The sequence below is a fragment of the Lontra canadensis genome, unplaced genomic scaffold (genome assembly GCF_010015895.1).
Source record: "Lontra canadensis isolate GAN:19392208 unplaced genomic scaffold, GSC_riverotter_1.0 scaffold3, whole genome shotgun sequence".
Taxonomy (NCBI): Eukaryota; Metazoa; Chordata; class Mammalia; order Carnivora; family Mustelidae; genus Lontra; species Lontra canadensis.
The window spans coordinates 36,857,904-36,872,784 of record NW_022630997.1 but is presented as its reverse complement, the minus strand read 5'-3'; positions in this window follow the sequence as shown (position 1 = coordinate 36,872,784).

Here is a 14,881-nt window from a genome sequence, read left to right as displayed (position 1 = left end):
GAGAATTTGTCCCAGCAGACACGCCCTGTACAGAATGCTAAATTAAAGCCTTCAGGTTGAAATGAAAGAACACTAGACAGTAACTCAAAGCCATACAAAGAAAGAAAAATGGTACATGCACATGTACATAGGTAAATAAAGTGATTGTGTTTCTTTCATTTATAACTTTTCCTTTTTATTTAAAAGACAAATGTATAAACCAATTATAAGTCTTTGTTAATGGACACACTACATATTATTTGTAATTTGGGACAATAACAACAGAATAGGGGAGGCAGAGCTATAAAGGAGCAGTGTCTTCATATACTACTGAAACTATGTTGGTTTTAATTCAATGTGATAGTTTTTAGGATGCTAATTGTAATCCAAAGGGTAACCACTAAGAAAAAAACTAACTAAAATGTACACAGAAAAAGAAACAAGAAAAGAATAAAAATGGTAAAATAGGGGAAAAAATCAATCACAAGAAAGGCAGTAATGGAGAATTAGAGGAACAAAAAAGATCTCACATACAGAAAACAAACAGCACAATGGCAAAGGTCCTTTTTCATCCAAAATTATTTTAAATTCACAGATTAAACTCTCCAACTAAAAGGTAGAGTGGATTAAAAATAAAGCAAAATCCAACTAAATAGTGTTCACTTTAGAACCAAATATACAAGTAGGTTGAGAGTGAAGGGATGGAAAAAGATACTCCAATCAAATAGTAATCAGACCTAGGGTGGCTAACCTAATATCAGACAAAATAGAATTTAAATAAAAAATGTTACAAGATACAAATAAAGGTTTTACATGTTGAAAAAACCAATCAATCAATTAAGAAGATAAAACCATTATAAACATACCTACCAACAAATTTCCAAAATATATGAAGTTAAAACTCACAGAACTAAAGATAGAAATAGCTGGAGATTTTGATATCCTATTTCCAATAACAGATAGAACAAATATACAGAAGATCAAAAAGAAAACAGAGGACTTGAACAACACTAATCACCAAGCAGAGCTAGCTGATGTATACAGAAAAGTCCACCAAACAACAAAAGAATATATATTTTTCTCAAGTGCACATAGAACATTCTCCAGAGTAGACTATGTATTATGTGACAAATTCTCACTAAATTTGAAAAGATTTATATCATACAAAGTATCCACTTTAACCATAATAGAATGAAGCTAGAAATCAGTAACAGAAGAAAAACTAGAAAACTTACTATATACAAAACTTAACCTACACCATCTTGGACAAAAATGGATCAAAAAGAAATCACAAATGAAATTAGAAAATACATTGATATGAAGGAAAATTAAAACGCAACACATCAAAACTTATGGCATACAGCAAAAGCAGTGCTCAGAGGGAAATTTATAAAAGTGTAAATGTTTATATTTTAAAAAAAGATCCCAAATCAATAACTCAGTTTTATACCTAAGTAACTGAGACAAAAAAGAGCACGTTAGCTCTGTTTTACATCTAAATAACTGAGAAAAAGGGCATGCTAAACCCAAAGCTAGCAGAGGAAGGGAATAACAATTTAGAGTCCTGATAAATGAGAGAATGGAAAAACAAAAGGGAACAACAAAATGAAGGATTTGTTCTTTGAAAAAAAAGTCAACAAAACTGATAAACATTTAGCTCAATGGACCAAAAGATACCAAAGAAAGAATATTTAATTAAAATCAGAAATAGAAGCGAGGACATTACTAAAGACCTTACAGAAATAAAAAGGATTATAAGAGAATACTATGAACAACTGCATACCAATTAGATAATCTAGACAGATTGAACAAATTTCTAGAAGCACACAAACTCCGAATGACTCAAGAATCAATACAAAACCTGAAAAGAACTATATGTCAAGAGATTGAACCAGCAATCAAAAACCTTCCAACAAAAAGCTCAGGACCAGATGGCTTCACTGATGAATTCCCCCAAATACTTAATTAAAGAAGAATAACACTAGTCCTTCTCAAACTCTTCCAAAAAAATAAAAGAGGAAGCAACACTTCTTAATTCATTCTATTTGGCCAACTATAATTATAATGATACCAAAGTCTGACAAAGATATAGGAAGAAAACTATAGACCCATATCCCTTATGAGTATAATGAAATAATCCTCTTTGAAATGCTAGCAAATAAATTTCAGCAACATCTTAAAAGGATTATGCATCATGACAAAAGAGGGTTTATCCCAGGAATGCAAGGATGGTTAAAAATATGAAAATCAAGGTAATAAACCATAATGATAGAACAAAGTGGGGGGACACACATCTTATTTGATGGAAAAAAAGCATTTGAAAAATCCAAATCTCTTGTATGATAAAAATACTCAACAAACTTAGACTAGAAGGAAACTTGCCCAACATGATAAAGGGCATTATATGAAAAACGCACAGCTAACATCATACTCAATGGTAATTAACTGAAAGCTTTTCTCCTAACATCAGGAACAAGTCAAGGATGCCTATTTTCACGACTTCTATTCAAAACTGTACTCTAAGTTCTAGCCAGAACAAATCATCAAGAAAAAGAAATAAAAGGCACTGAAATTGAAAAGGAAGAAGTAAAATTGTTATTTGCAGATAACATGATCTTGCATATAGAAAATCCTAAGGAATCCACGCAAAATAAATGATTAGAACTTATAAGCTAATTTAGTTAAGTTTCAGGCATAATCAACACACAAAAATAAGTTGATTTCTAAACACTATAATATAATAAACAATTTGAGAAGGAAATTAAAATTCCATTTACAATGGTCTCAGAAAGAATAAAATACTTATGAAAAATTTAACTAAGGAGGTTCAAGATTTGTACACTGCAAACTACAAAACATTGCTGAAATGAAGAAAACCAAAGTAAATGAGAAGACATCTCATATTCATGGATTGGAAGACAATATTGCTAACAATGACATACAACTGAAAACAATCTGCAGATTCAATGTAATCTCTATGAAAATCTAGTAGCATCTTTTCCAAAAATGTAAAAGTTTATCCTAAAATTAATATGGAATTATAAAAGACCTCAAATTATCCATAACAATCTTTTTTTAATAGAGTGGCTTTGTTTTTAAAATTTTTTAGAACATTTTTAAATTAAGATATAATGTTTTATTTGTCTCAGAGGTAGAGGTAAGTGATTCCTCAGTCTTACACAACACCCAGTGCTCACCACAACACCTACCCTCTCCATCACCCAGCTGCCCCATACCCCCCACTCCTCTCCCCTCCAGGAATCCTCAGTTTGTTTCCCAAGATTAGGAATCTCTTATTAACCAGAACAATCTTGAAAAGGAAAAATAAAGTTGGATGACTCCTGTTTTCCAAACTCAAAACTTACTAGAAAGCTATAGTATCAAAATAGTATACGATTCTGGCATAAACAAAATGTTTCCCTAATGGGAAAACAATACAATATCCCCAAACCTCTGGAATTTCTGGAGCTGCTTTCTAAAATAGAAATGAAAGCAACATGTTTTGTATTAAATGGTGCTGTAAGCTGCTAATCACAACGTTCAATTGTATTAGGCTTAATTTTTTTTTTTTAAATAACAATTAGGGGTGCCTGGGTAGCTCAGTGGTTTAGGTGTCTGACTCATGATTTAGGCTCAGGTCATGATCTCAGGATCGTAAGATTGAGCCCTACTTGGGCTCTGTGCTCAGCAGGGAGTCGGCTGGAAATTCCCTTTCCCTCTCCCTCTGCTACCCCGCTACTCTCTGTCTAAAGTAAATAAATAAATAAATATTTTAAAAATTTTTTAAAAATAACATTTATTGGGTTTAATTCTGGTGTAATTTACGGCAACTGTGGGAAAAATTTGGAAAATAGGGAATAAATACTCTGATCTTTCTATTCACAGATTAGTAAACATCATTAACATAGTGTATTTTCTCTGGAAGGAAATATATCCATACGTTTATGCAGGTATAGTCCCTCTCTGTATTATTTAGATAAAAATTTTGAAGTTCATTAGACATGTGGGGTCCCAGTTGAGGGGGGGGGATTACTGATTATTCAGCACACCCCACTCTGACTTGGCCATTGAGTGCCGCCATGAAACCTGGACAGAATGCATGGAGAGGCTGTTAAGGACTCTGAAAGTAAACAGTAGTAGGCAAATGAGGGAAGACCAGAATTCAAAGGATCACTGAAAAGGCAGTAAGGCTCCCATTTCTTCCCTGAAACCCAGGAGTGGGCACCTGGGCATACAAGAAAGCTCCAGGAGAGGCTCCCTTTCTCTGATGGCAGAGCACTGTGAAAGAGTGGAAGGAAATCCTCTCTCATTTTCTTTCTTCTGTTCTCTCAAGCCCCAGCTCCCAGACGGTTCCATGGTGACAAAACTGGCAATGGGAGTCTGCAAGCCCTAAAGTTCTGAGGGAGGGAAACTGTCTCTGATTGGAGGAGTTGTGACTGCCCAGAGATTGGAGACAATCCCCGGGGCTCTTTTTCTCTGTGTCTCTGGCCACCTGGCCCCAAAGACAGGCATGGTCAGGAAGGTGCGTAGCAGAGCAGAGTAACTGAAATCCAGCTGCGTGGACAAAGGACCTAAAAGGGGAGTCCCCGAGTGGAAGACCACTGGGAAGACCACAGAAAGGGAGAGCTCAGGAAAAAGACCCTATGACATTGTACGGGACTAACGTCCTATATTAATTATAGGGGAAAATGGGTTCAGGGTATACAGAAACTCCATACGATCTGTATAATAATTCTGTAAATGTAAAACTGCTCTAAATCTTCTTCTTTTAAGAAACAAAATATTTGCCGTGGCTCCTTCATTCCTATATTTGTTCATGTTACTCACTCAACTACTTACTGAGCACCTACTATATCCCAGGCACTACTCTAGTCTCTGGAAATACTGAGAACAAAAAAAAAAAAAACCCACTATGATTCGTGACATCAAGGAGCTTAACAATGCAGTGGAAAATGAAACAAACTACAGTGGGAGGTTGTTAAGCCATAGAAGGAAGAAGTCCATACTTTCAAAGTTAAAAATTCTCTTCTTGAGTCTTCATTATAGGAGCAAAATCTTTGAGAAGTTAAAGACCTAAGCTGAAGACTATGCAATCTGGCAATGTGACGACCAAGGAGCAGGATATCCAAAGAGGGGCAAAAGGCTTGGTTCTGGAGCCAAAGAAGGCCAGTTCCTAGCAGGAGGCCTAGACTCTCGTCAGTGCAAAAACAACTACCTTGAGTCTTGCTTACGCCAGAGGCCTGGGCGACCTGTTGGTCTCTCTAAGGCAGACGTGTGCTGGGGGACGAGACGTGGCTAGGGAAGAAGCATCATGCCCTGCTGGGTGCTGTTTCGGTGGCAGCTGTGCAGGCAGGACAGGCTGCACCCCAGTCCCACAGGGTTCCCCACACCCACCCACCTTCCCATCCTCACAATCCACTCATTCCTTCTCTGAATGTGGACTAAACACCCACTGCATGCTGGGAACAGGGTAGGCCCTCTGCACTCATAACAGAAACAAATACGCCAGGTGGCTCTGGGAGAAGAACGTCCTATGCAACAGGAAGAACTTTCACCGAAGCCCGAAAGCTAGAGAGAGCAGGAAACCTTCATGACATTTCAAGGGGATTAGTGAGGCTGGAGCGCAGAGTATGGGCTAAAGGACAGCAAGAGGGAAGCTCTCTATGGCTCCTAGAAGGAGCTGAGGTGTCTTCCTGAAGGCTCAGGGAAGCCAAGGGAGCGTTTCAAGCAAAAGATGTGCGTAGATGGGGCACGTGATCAAGATGCGGACTTTGGCCAAAGCTGTTTTGCTAGCAGCCACTGCTCTCCAGCAAAGATGGGAGCAGAGACGGAAGTAGGCAGAGCGGCTCAGCCTCCGGGGTGACATCCAAGTTTCTGGCCTCGGGGTGAGGAGGTGAGGTGCCAGGTGTAACGATGACAGGGAACACAAACACTGTGCGTGCCCAGGATGTGCTGGACCCTGCAGTAGGTGAGTGGGTGTTGGTGCCCTCAGGAGAACTGGGTGCTCTCAGTGCCCTGCACTGGTCCCCTACCCTGCAAATACTAGAACCGCCTTTTACGTGCGTTCCCAGGCCTTCTTCCAAGTAAACGTCTTGCTCAACGGTTCAGGATGTATTTAATGAGCGTCCAAAAAATTTAAAGTAAATATTCTTGATAAATATCAAAATACGAAGTGAGTCCCAGATCCTGATAAATGTAGCAATTTCTAGGAGGATTTCTATAATTATGGGATTCAATATTAAAAACGCGTATTCTGGGGGCGCCTGGGTGGCTCAGTGGGTTAAGCCTCTGACTTCGGCTCAGGTCATGATCTCAGGGTCCTAGGATCGAGCCCCGCATCGGGCTCTCTGCTCATCGGGGAGCTTGCTTCCCCCTCTCTTCTCTGCCTGCCTCTCTGCCTACTTGTGAGCTCCCTCTCTCTGTCAAATAAATAAAATATTTAAAATAAATAAATAAATACGCGTATTCTGAAGGGTGTTGTCTCTAAATAAACAGCACTCACTTTATATAAGCAAACACACTCACCAAGGTAAATATCCAAAAGAAGTGAAAAAGGGAGCCAACATGGGCATGTTTAAAATCAGCCAGTAATTTCAGAAGACAAAGCAGGAAGCTGGGTGGGATAGAAGGGCAGCATGTGATTGGTCAGTTCATCTCCCACCACAAAATTTCCTTGGGGTGGGAGGGTGAGGGAAAGGGCAGGGGTGGAGTACACAAGCCCAATTGTCCTTCGATGGGAAATCCCCAACTGTGAATACTTCTAATCTTCCATTCAGTTAATAAGAGCTTTTGCAGAATGACTTCTAGTATTTTTAAAGTAGAAAAACATTGAGTCAAATATATAAGTCAACACATAGCCAGCAATATGAATGTTAATTGTATCCTACATAGCCTCAAGGAATCCATCACCCCTCCGCTCTTAACTTAGAACGCTGCTGGGACTCATTTGGACATTCATCAGCATCTGTAAAGACTTCACGTAGGGGTGTCTGGGTGGCTCAGCTGGTTCAGTGGCTGCCTTCAGCTCAGGTCATGATTCCAGGGTCCTGAGGTCGAGCCCCGCATCAGGCTCCCTGCTTGGTGGAGAGCCTGCTTCTCTCTCTCCCTCTGCCTGCTGCTGTGCTTACTTGTGCTCTCTATCTCTCTGTCAAATAAATAAATAAAATCTTAAAAAAAAAAAAAAGGACTTCACGTAAGCACATACCTTCCATTCTGAAATAAAAGCACGTGGTCACAGCCAATCACTGTAAATCAGTTTTATTTTAAGAACTGAAGGTGATCTCAATTGTCTTTATTTAGTTTACAGAAATTTAAAATATCATGTCCCTCCCTTTAAATCAGCTCCCCATCAATTCAGCAACACAGGTGGGAAATCGAGGATCTGGGATTGACAGAGGACCATGTGACGTCACTCCACGCTTTACTTGATGTGTTTAAATCACTGACCTAAGATTTCACAATACAGCCAAAGTTATGGCAGAGACAGAAGTCGAGTCACCTTTTTGCCTAGAATATAATTCTTCACTAAACAGATCTCCATCCCAAACAACTAAACAGGGAGGTAGAACATTTTAGAGGCAAAAATTGTAAAGAAACAAAACTATAGTCATGAAGTAATCTGACTTTAGTTTTCTCTTAATATGCTGTCTTCCCTTATTTGCCCTAGAAAATATTTTCATATGAAAGGTGTACTGGGATCTAAATATTTTAAGTGAAATAAGAAACTAAAATAATTGTTTAGGTCATTTTGTCCAAACGGACCCTCCCACCCAAAAATAAAATTTGGTCAGAAGCATTTCATGTTAGGAAAGTTCTATATAATTATCTCATTTGGCGGGTTGAGAGCAGATATTAAAGACCTATGTAGAAGCAGGCTCCCATCCCTACTCTGTCTCTGATATCAACTTTCCATATTGATAAACACATGTAGGCAGTCTTGCTGTTTACAAAGCACTCCTACAAGGGTCATTCAGCTCTCACAATGACGCAGGCGGGTATTGTTCCCATTTAACAGAGGAGGAAGCTGAGGCCCAAAAAGATTCATCACAGCTGGTAAGAGACACCACACTCAAACCTGACTCTTCCAAGAGTTGTCTCCTTTTCCTACACTATGATGCCCATTAAATCTGCTTCAATTTTTTCCGAATTCAAGATAATAAAAAGTAATTACCAACGAAGTGAGGTTATATCTCTGCTGCCAGCTCCTCTAATGCCTCCTGATGCCAGAGCTTCGACCAAGAGCCTCTCAGAGCTTCATTTGCCAAAAGCTTGCTATTGAATGCTCCAGAACTAATCCCAAAGAGTCCTTGGATAAGGCAGCAAACACAACCCTAATTCTACTGTTCAGAGCCATCTGCTTCCACTGGCTTTGAAGCCATAAGGATCACGAACATCACGGCTCTGTGTCCAATGAATCAACAGACACCATAAAGGGCTCACTTTCTGGTTGGGTTCAGAATCTACAGCATGGGCGGAAGACACTGCCAGCACTGTGCCCACCTCCCACCCACCCTATCACCCTGGCAGCCCTCCACCAGCTTCCTTAGAACTGCGGCACAGCTGCTCTGCCCTCAAACTCCTCCAGCGACCCAAGTGTCAGAACACTTTTCCTTTTCCCTCCAGTACCTTCTCCACAATATACTCCAAGTACGGGCTGGCCCTTGTTATTCAGTGTGGTCCTGTAACAGCAGCCTCCACATCATCTGCCCACTTGTTAGAAAGGCAGATTCTGAGGCTCCGCCCTAGACTCAGGAACTGAATTTATACTTTAACAAAATTGCCCAGTAATTTATAGAAAATTAAAATTTGGGGGAAGCACTACCTTAGGAAAAAGGGCAAAGCAAGTGAACTTCCTCTTGTTTGCTTGCCCACCATCCCTGCCCTGGGGCTGTCTGGCGATACCAGCTCTTCAGGCTCTCAGAAGGTGTCTGGTCAAGTTCAAACTCTCCAGTACCAGCCCACCTGCTTAGCTACTCTCCTAGAATATCCAATTCAACTAGCTTTGTGGTTTAGCAAAATGGCTTAGGCTACTTTAACTAAAATATCAGTAACTAGTAATACCTACAAATAGTAAGCTACGGTGAAATTCTACTGAGAGAACACAGCCACAACAAGAAAATTTTAAAGCCAGAAGAGTCTGGGCTTGCATATCAGCTCTCTCAATGTTCAGCTATGAGAATCTCGGAAGCTTAAATAACTCTCTGAACTCCTCTTTCCAATTCTGTAAAATGGAGATATTATCTGCCTTACAAAGGGATTAGACATAATGCAAAGTGGTTTTTGCATCCCATGCACGGCTTTCTCTTCCTTCTTAATGAATGAACTATAACGTCGCAGTTGATAGGGTTGATACAAATGAATATCTAGTTGGTATTGCTCCAGCCAGTGAGAGCACAGGGAGACATTTTGAAGTGGGTCAGCATTTCTCACGACTCATAAAATCACATAAAACCACCATCAGCCTCGCTATGCTGGAAGTCACTCGCTGCACACCTCCCACTTGGTAACTTCTGCACTCCCTTAGACTTTTGAGTCTTCTGACCAAAAGCTCTTCTTCCCATCTCCTTGTAGAAAGGCTACTGGCTGGGGGAGAAGTATGTTGTGATGTTTAGGTTGCAGTAGGTTTGTTTTAGCACTTAAAATATCATTTCAGCATTGTCACCAATGTACAAGTATCAAAAACTAGAATTGTTTTAATTCAGTGTAACTGGTAAAAGTATGCTTTACCTGATTTTTAAATAGCCAATTTGCTTATTGACTATACTTGAAAGAAATTAATTTGAAAACTCTAAATGAAAATAATTTTTAGGGACACCTGAGTGGCTCAGTTGGTGTTCAGTTCAGATCACGATCCCATGGTCCGGGGATCGAGTCTTGCATCAGCCTCCCTGTACAGTGGGGAGCCTGCTTCTCCTTCTCTCTCTGCTGCTCACCCTGCTTGTGTGCTCTCTCATAAATAAACAAATAAAATCTTAAAAAGAAAAACTTAAAAAAAAGGAAATATTTTTTAAAAGATAAACTTTAAATCAGCCTGAAACTACTAATGTTTCATTAATTTGTTAGGAGGTTAAAAAAAGCACAAAACATAAATGGAAAAAAAAAAGGTGGTTCATTTAACTAAAGTAAAACTTAATATTTTTGCACAATAATAAACTCCATAAACCAAGTTAAAAGACAACTCACCACCTGAGAGATTTCCCAACACATATAACCAAAAAAGAAAGTCAATAAGAAAAAGACAAACAAATCAATAGCGAATGTAAGCAAATAATATGAACACACAATTCCCAGAAGAGCAAATCCATTGTCTAATAAACACGAAAAGATCTGTAACCTCACTAAATAATCAGGGGAAGTGCAAATTGACTATCATTATACGGCATGACGGCCAAACATGAGTGTCATTACCAACTACCCAGAAAGGAAAAGGCGTCACAGGATCCCCCACGCCCTGCCAGTAAGCGTAAGTAGTAAGCTCACGTGAGCACTTTGGAAAGCAATCTGGCATTGTCCAGTAGCTGGAGAATGAGCATCAGGGAAGAGCACAGGCTGGCCTTCGCTACCCGAGAGCACTGCCAGGGAGCTTGTTAGCAAGGAAATACTCCAGCCCCAGCCTTCTTGGGGGTGTGTTTTAAAAAGCCCACCGGCAGATTCTGAGGCATCCTCAAGTTCAGAACCACTTTCCCAGAGAAACTCTCACACATGACTTTTCACCTGTGTCAAGAGGACACTGCTGTCCGAATACGAAGGATGTGGTTCTCGATATATTCTCTATGAAGGTGGCCTGACAGATCTTGGCTTTACTAGGACAGAGAGTCACTGATAGCTAAGGGACAGTGTGCAGACCATGTGCAGACCATCCAGATTGCCTCAAAGGCACACATTTGCCCAAAGAGATATGTACAGGGTGCACGTATAAAAATGAACCACTTAAAACAGTACAAACAACTGCCAATAGAAGAATAGGTACAACGGTACCTGCACAGCAGTTAAAATAAATGAAATATACGCGAATCAGGGATAAATCCTGAAAATATAATGCTGAATCAGAAAAAGCAAATTGCAGAAAGTCACCTATAGTAGGACACCATTTAACATTAAGTTAAAAATCTCACAAAAAAAAATCCACCCTGTTTCTGGAGAAACACATACACACTTGTATGAAAACATCCGGGGATGTGCATCTTGAAAGCACGTCTGCTGGCCTTTTGACAATGGTTATCTGTGGGCATAAAAAATGAGAGGCATGGACTGGAGGAGTACAAACAGAACATCAACTGTTAGTAAGATTTTATTATTATTTTTAAAGATTTCATTTATTTATTTATTTATTTGTTTGTTTATTTTGAGAGAGAGAGAGCAAGCGAGCACAAGGGGTGGGGCAGATGGAGAAGGAGACTCCCCACTGAGCATGGAGCCCGATGCAGGACTCACTCCCAGGACCCCGTGATCACGACCCCAGCCGAAGACAGATATCCAACGAACTGAGCCATCCAGGCGCCCCAGTAAGATTTTATTTATTTTTTTTTTAAACTGTCAAATAGGGTAAAGGCTTAATATTTGTTAAATCTGAGTTGGCGTAAAAGATACTGTTTATATTATTCTGTGTAATCTTATGCGTAAAGTATTTCATAATACTAATATCAAAGTTTAAAGTTCACTATACTTGTGAATACTAGAAAATCTTATTTCTGTACAAAAAGAAATCTTTTAAAGCCTGAAGAGGTAGGGTTTTTAAAAACTGAATCTTTGTGACATCTAGTGGTAGCAGAAAGTTACAATATAATACACAATTAGGAGCAAACTTGATTCAATGTACTAATTTCTGAGTTCTTGGTTTAAGTAAACTTTCACACAATTTTAAACGCTGGAGCTTTTGTTTTGTGTTCTCAGTGGTCCACACTTGAATATTGTTTTTCACACTTGGATATTTTTAATGACATCTTGGAACATGATACTATCGTGTACACATTAGTTACATGCCTCAGACTCTGGTCTCCTGAAAAATCAATTAGGTCACTTCTAGTGTCTTCCAAACAAGGGCCCCCACCCTGCCACTGCACTCTCTGTTGAGGGAGGCCAGCAGAAAGGAGCTCCAAGCTACACACCCAGCTGACCAGGCATCTGTCCCCACCACCCGCCTGCACCTCTGCCTGATGTTCCTAATCCCTCAATGGCACCACCAAGTTTCCAGATCTGGGCTCTTCCTATGCCCCCCACACCCATCCAATCAGCTTCCAAGTCCCGCTCTGGAATGTGCCATATCCATCACTCATCTTCCCGACATCGCCTACTGAACTGCAAGTGATTTAAGAGCAGAACTATTGCTCGCACTCAAGTTCCCCACAAGAATCTAGTAGAGTTCTTGGCACGTAGTAGATACATGATAAATGTTCACAGAATGATTTCCCACTGCCACAACCCATGCTCAGACCTTCACTACCTTAGCCCTAGACTACAATAGCGTCCTAAGCCTTAAGCATCCTAAATGTCATCAATTAAAACATCTTAAGACCTCTCTTCACCACAGAACCCACTTCCTCTCCGCCATTCCCAGCAAAGCTGTTCCACGTGTAGATCTCATTCCCATTCCCATCGTCAGCAGACACAGTCGAGACTTCTGAGCTTGGAATTTTATGTGTTTCATGACCCAGTCCAGATGAACCTTCCTGACCTTCCCGCTCACTATATCCCTGGCCCAGACCTACTCCTCTTCAAGCTTCCCGCAGGCATTCCCATCTTCGTAGCTCTGCTGGCATTTGCCCTCCTGCCCACCCACCATCAGTTCTATACCTTTGCTTTTTTATGGGTGCATTTCGTTCTGAGTCTTTCATTTCCATGAAGCTCTAAGTAATTCTACGTAAAAAACTAATAGTACTACCTACCAAACTCGCATCCTTTTTTGCCTGCTTGCCTGTACACTTGCTCACCACGTGCAAGTGTGATTCTCAAAGGCACTGACCACCTCTCAGTCTGGGCTGTGCTCTCAGAAAGTAGCTAAGTCCTCGGAGGGAAGCCAGCTCAGAGGGATTTGTTGAAATGAGAAGAATTAGGTAAAGGATGAATGGTCATTGACTGTAGTTGGGATAAGCCCTTATAATCTTTGGCCTGAGGGTAGCTGGCACATGATTCTGAATAATGTGTTATATAAGCTGATATCTTATATTTTGACTAGTTAGTAGAGACAGTGACACCAGCAAAGTGACTAGCTAAGAAACCTATTACCTGTGGCTTTGGAACATGAGAGAAAAAGGAGCAAGTATCGAGCGCCCTGTATTGGGCTTGAAGTATGATAACCACAGAAGGGTCGAGAATGACTGCCTTACTCTAGATTGGGCACTTGGACAATAATGAAGCAGCCTATCATACTAAAGAATTGAAGAGCAGAAAAAGCTTCTAGAAATATAAAGTCAGGTGCCTGGGTGACTCAGTCAGTTGAGTGTCCAACTCTTGATTTTGGCTCAGGTCACGATCTCAGGGTCGTGGAGTTGAGCCCCACATCAGGTTCTATGCTGAGCGTGGGGTCTACTTGGGGTTCTCTCTCTGCCCCTCCCTCTGCCTGAGCATACTCTCTGTCTCAAAAATAAATGAATGAATAAATATATAGGTAAAAATAAAGTCAACTCTATTTCAGACATGGCTATTTTCCAATGCTCGTAGTACACCCAAATACATTCAGCAGTTATCTCCAACAGCACTGGGCCACAAAGCCCGTTCCAAGAGTCATTAGTAAACAACTCTGAACAGTTCTTTTCTGAAACTTTGTTTCTCCACACATTCAAACCCAGGCTCATACCCACAATCCACCAACTGTTGGTAGAGCCTCTAGCATGAAGAAGTGCTCATGTTAGCCCCCTTCCCTCTCCACCAATTTTGAGCCCGACCCCTTCCCACCTAGTCACAAACCCCCTTCTGTCTTGTCCCAGTCCTTAAAGTAGATACCTGAGCTGGACAATGGGCATTGACCCTATGTCTAATTTATAGTCAAGTTCCTCATTAGGGCCATAGCCCTTTGTAAACACTGACTGCTTGGTTAAGCCAAACTTGCAGACTCTTCTCCCATGAGTTATGCCCCCAATGTCTCCTCTCCTACCTTGAGCCTCCTCTCCTCCCACCATTCCCTGTCTGGGAATCAACTTTTTTAACAACGTTGCTCACCTCCTTGCCTAGAGCCAAGTGCTGTCACCCAGCTGATGGTGATCATGGAGCATGGACCACACACTCACTGCTGCTCACACTTGACCCCAGATCCCCGTGGTCCTGTGACAGTCTACCAATCCTCAATTCTACAGTGCCTCCGTTACCCACGGATGCTGCTCTCCCTCTGAGTTTGTTATGGGCCATTAGAGAGCAGGACTGAAGAACTCTGATGAAGATTCCACTTACCATCATAGTGCCTGGCACATAAGACAGCAGCGGCAACCACTTCATTCCCTGTTGAGTGCTTACTGAGTGTGAGGTACTGCTGAGAAAGCTTTCCATGAATTACGTCATTCATCTGCAGAACAATGCTAAGAGGAAGGCACTCGTACTTACTGTCCGGATGAGAAAGTGACACAGAGTACACATCCATCAAGTGTTTACTGAATGAGGGAACTTGCAGTGGGTCCACGGAGTTGTCCAACAGTCATTTTAGTGGTCCATTCCCCTAGCACCTCCTCACTCAACTCCCTAACCAGCCTTTGCCCTTCTCTCCTTTTTTACCCAAAGGATCAGATGGAGAACATGTACATTCTGCACGGCTCCACTATCCCAAATGTTCATCCTTTTTACTTAAAATGTCTTTCTCTACATTTCCCCCTCCTGGAAGAAGACACATTTTGAAAATGCTCTCCTCCCCCTGTGAGTTTTGTCCCATGCCTAGTACTCCTTGGACCCCTGCTTGAACCCTCCTAAGCCACAC